This window comes from Electrophorus electricus, chromosome 3, assembly GCF_013358815.1.
Source record: "Electrophorus electricus isolate fEleEle1 chromosome 3, fEleEle1.pri, whole genome shotgun sequence".
NCBI lineage: Eukaryota > Metazoa > Chordata > Actinopteri > Gymnotiformes > Gymnotidae > Electrophorus > Electrophorus electricus.
Genome location: NC_049537.1, coordinates 28,739,007 through 28,743,269, shown reverse-complemented (window position 1 = coordinate 28,743,269; position 4,263 = coordinate 28,739,007). Strand labels below are relative to the sequence as shown.

General features: G+C 45.3%; 1 long non-coding RNA gene across 3 annotated transcripts; it reads left to right on the top strand.

The window, feature by feature from the left end:
• Positions 1-1,880: 1,880 nt before the first annotated feature.
• Positions 1,881-4,014, top strand: LOC113589099. Of its 3 annotated transcripts, none has more exons than XR_003411919.2 (4): positions 1,881-2,092; positions 2,182-2,316; positions 2,566-2,637; positions 3,700-4,014. It is a non-coding gene; the product is annotated as an uncharacterized LOC113589099 (long non-coding RNA). The 3 variants fall into 3 exon arrangements; XR_003411918.2 differs by having other exon boundaries at positions 2,566-2,682; XR_003411920.2 differs by having other exon boundaries at positions 2,566-2,723.
• The last annotated feature ends 249 nt before the right edge of the window (positions 4,015-4,263 follow it).

The window sequence follows — 4,263 nt, the reverse complement described above, 5'->3', positions numbered from 1 at the left end:
AGACAATGTCCAACATCTTCGCCAAATGAGCCATATCTACACACACACACACACACACACACACACACACACACACACACAACGATGTATACCTGGAACCCAGGACACACAGTTTTGTTTGTGTACCTGAAACGCAGGAAACAGAGTAACGTTTGTCTTTCCCATATGCAGAGATGAGAACACGAGGCATTCCACACTTTGTTGGAAAATGTCCCTCATATTTTAAATGCAACAATTGAAACGACGCATGAAGTGACATAGTGGGGTTTTTCTCTGAAGGTGACGGCTGTGTGACAGGTTATGTAAGAGCATTAATTAACGTGCATACCCCATGATTAGCCCATGTCACTGGGTTAGGCATCCATGCATGTTGAGGATGTATGTGAATGTATGATAGTATGAAGGTCAAAGGTGACAGGCAAAATGCAGTTTTTACTGGTGTGGCCTGATAGAAGCGTGCACACCCTAAACTGAAACAAGAACACTATCCTCCCAGCAACCACACGAGGTTAACCAGATAGGTCTGTTTGCAGGTCTACTGTGGGACATAGCTTTAAACCTGACCCTCCTCCACACACACACACATGCGCGCACATGCACACGTACACACACACACACACACACACACACACACACACACGCACATGCACACACAAATGAAAGCATAATGTAAAATTCCAGTGTAGTTAATCAATAACCCACCCACATTTTTTTAACCCACCCACAGAATCAAAAAAGGACAGTTCCCCTTTAGCTGACCTCGAAGTTTTTTCAAACACACACGTCTACACCCACACACTTCCGTGCCTGTATAGAGTACAACTACCTTTTATGGTTCTACAGAAAATAATTGCTGTTGTGTGAGTGTAAAGCTTTGAGTGTGTTGCGAACAATGCCGCCATCTCTCTGTATCTTTTATCGACCACTGCATTCGACCCCTTTGATGTTTGTAATGCATTATTAAATCCCATTCTTACATGTGCACTCTGAGGAAAGGGCAGTACCACCTCCCTGCAGAGCTGCATCCCATGCGTGCTCTCCACACGTTACCGGTTCGGGTTGGGCAGGCTCTTAACGTTATCGCGAAAGACATCTTTTGCACAGAGCTGCACAAACCATTTTGGCAGAGCATGTGGGATTCATCTGGGATCCGCTTGCGTGATGAACGTGTGAGGTGGAGGGAGAGAGAGGGAGAGAGAGAGAAAGTGAGAGGGAAAGAGAGAGCTGGAAAAGATGGAAAGTGGGAGATGAGAGAGAGAGGGGAGGACGATTCTCACAAAGAGACTGCACGAAGGAGGAAAGAGTAAGATGAGAAGAAAATGAGCGGGGAGGAGGGGAGATGAAGACAGTGAGAAGAGAGAATGACGGGAGAGAACCGGACCGGCAGGAGATAATGGGAGACGTGTCCACGTACCAGACAAGTGGTGGGTCTATCCAAGAGCCTACAGCAGAGAGTTCATTAGACAATTAATTAGTTAATTAGACAATTAATTAGTTAATTAGGGACCACACTCACAGATGAGACCTGGATGTGGCCTGGACAACACCTGAGACACCTACCTGAGGAAACAGAACTACTAATACACACAGGCACAGAAACGTCCCACGCAGTATATATGGGAGACAAACTGCACATTAAACATACACAGTCTCCCACAAGGTTTGAGTCCCATAAAAAGGTTCTGCAGATAGTCCTTCCATCTCACATGTACACACAAACACACACACGCTCATATATGCTTGGACATGCACTTGGTTCAAACTTGTTATCATAGGTGTGGAAATGGAAACATAGTGTTCCAAGCTGGAGGGAATACACACACACACACACCACTATTAATAGACAAAGCTTGTCAGTGTGATATTGTGGATCCCCCAAGGCAGGGGAATCTTGGACAGGATTTGCCAGAAAACTGCAACACAGCTCTTGGGTAGAAACGCCCCTGATTGCACCTTTGACAGTGATTTTGTTTTTGTGTGTGTGTGTGTGTGTGTGTGTGTGTGTGTGTGTGTGTGTGTGTGTGTGTGTGTGTGTTTATAGTGTGTCAGTAGTGAAGTTTACCAGTATGCCCAAATAAGGGACTTTGATCAGGTAAGGAATAAAAAAGTTTGTTTGAACATCTCAGTATTCAGTCAGAAACTGCAGCGACTAATGGCTATTTTGCCTCGATTATGTGTTAGCTGGGGTCTATGTTAGAGACAAAGGACGATACGCATGTGGTGCTTTACGATTAAGGCATTCAGCAGTAATTGAGCTGTGGAACAGTCAGCAGAGGAATAAACAGGTCTCGTGGACGAGCGTGACTGTGGAGGAAGGTGAATATGCCTTATGCCATACTTCCCTCATGCAAAACTCAAGATAAAACAAAATAAGAAACATATTTTAGGTTTCATGAGGTTTGCATTTATGGTGTAGTGAGATATCTTTTCACCTACTATCTCTCTCTCCCCCTCTGCCTGCCTCTCTTTGTGTGTGTGTGTGTGTGTGTGTGTGTGTGTGTGTGTGTGTGTGTGTGTGTGTGTGTGTGTGTGTGTGTGCCGTGGTGCTCTGCTTTTGCCTCATAGTGTCCTGCCAAAGACTGCAGCAGCTGCTGGACATATTGCCCTACAGTGCTGGCCAACACGATACTTTAGAAGGTGAACCCGACCCTAAGTTGAGAGGACACCAGCTCACTAGCCAGGGTGCAGAGTTCCACCCCGCAAATACTTACTTAGAGTTGAAGGTCGTGTCATATTTTTAAGATCTTTTTTTTTTTAAAGGTCCTGTAACAGCTGAGACTAAAAACTGGACATCTAGCTGCACTTTTTAAAAAGAGAGTTCTTTAATGGTCCTGTGATCAGCATAAGGGATGGTGTGAAGTGATTCTGCAGGGCATTTTGTAATATATAATGAATTATATTAGTAGCGAATTTAGCCAGACAATGTAATGATGAGGAGAAATAAAAAGTGAGAGAAATGGAGAGAGGGAGCACGGGAGATGGAGAAGGAGAGCGAGAGATGGAGAAGGAGAGCGAGAGATGGAGAAGGAGAGCGAGAGATGGAGAAGGAGAGCGAGAGTTAGCGAGAAGGAATAAGAATGACAGTCCTGTGGAGAACTGAAGTCGGGTTAACGTCTGGATGAGACGCTGGAGTAGATTTCTGTCTGTGTGTCACAAAACACATAATTTCCAGACCTCCAACCTCTAAGACCTCAGCAGCGTCTGGGGTGAGACTTAAAAAGAAGGTGAGTGGGGGAGTCTCTCTCTCTCTCTCAGCCTAGTAGTTGTCAATGGCTTCTTACAGAACACCTCTTTAATCTTTTTTTTTCTCCAGCCAGTGAGACATGAGGGAAAACATGTTAGTGTACTAAGTATGCAAATTCATGTCCCAGTGCTGAGTCTATAGCCAATACAGGCCTCTCAGCATTAAACACATAAACAGCTATCGACGCTGAAATAAAACAGGACCTGCTGCCTGTACTCACTACGACACATGCGTGTGTCTCTCATCTCGCAGGGCTCTCACACTAGGAAATCAGACGTGAGTTTATTTGTGAGAATCTGTGAAATTCTTATATTCATGTATGTCAGTTTACATGTGCTGAACAAATAATTGGTGGTGTAAAATTGCAGGGCTTTATGTCAGCCGTGCTGTGACCTAATGTGTGTGAAAAAGAAAATCCAGTGAAATGCCGTTGTTGCACGTTGGCTCTTCCACAGCGCTGCCTGAGTACAACGGAGTTCTTAGTGGTCAGGATGAGAGGGAGCGGGACAGTCCTGACTGGTCAGGATGAGAGAGAGCAGGACAGTCCTGAGAGTGGTCAGGATGGGTTTGCCGTGTCAACATAAAACAAGAAGGAGTTCCTCAAGTTCCTGAAAGATGGATTTCAAGGAAGTGGATAGAGAGCAGACCGCTGCCCTTATCTCCACATCTGAGAACTGGACAAGAGAGGATCAAAAATCCATGTGTGTGTGTGTGTGAGTGTGTGTGTGTGAGTGTGTGTGTGTGTGTGTGTGTGAGTGTGTGTGTGTGAGTGTGTGTGTGTGTGTGTGTGTGTGTGTGTGTGTGTGTGTGAGTGTGTGTGTGTGTGTGTGTGTGTGTGAGTGAGTGTGTGTGTGTGTGTGTGTGTGTGTGTGTGTGTGTGTGTGTGTGTGTGTGTGTATGCGTGTGTGTGCCTGAGAGTTATGCAGTTGTAGGAGTGTGAATGGGTCGTCTGCTTACCATCAGTGTGTCACTCCATTTTGGCATGTAACCTGCCCCCTTTTAAAATAAACATACCAGGT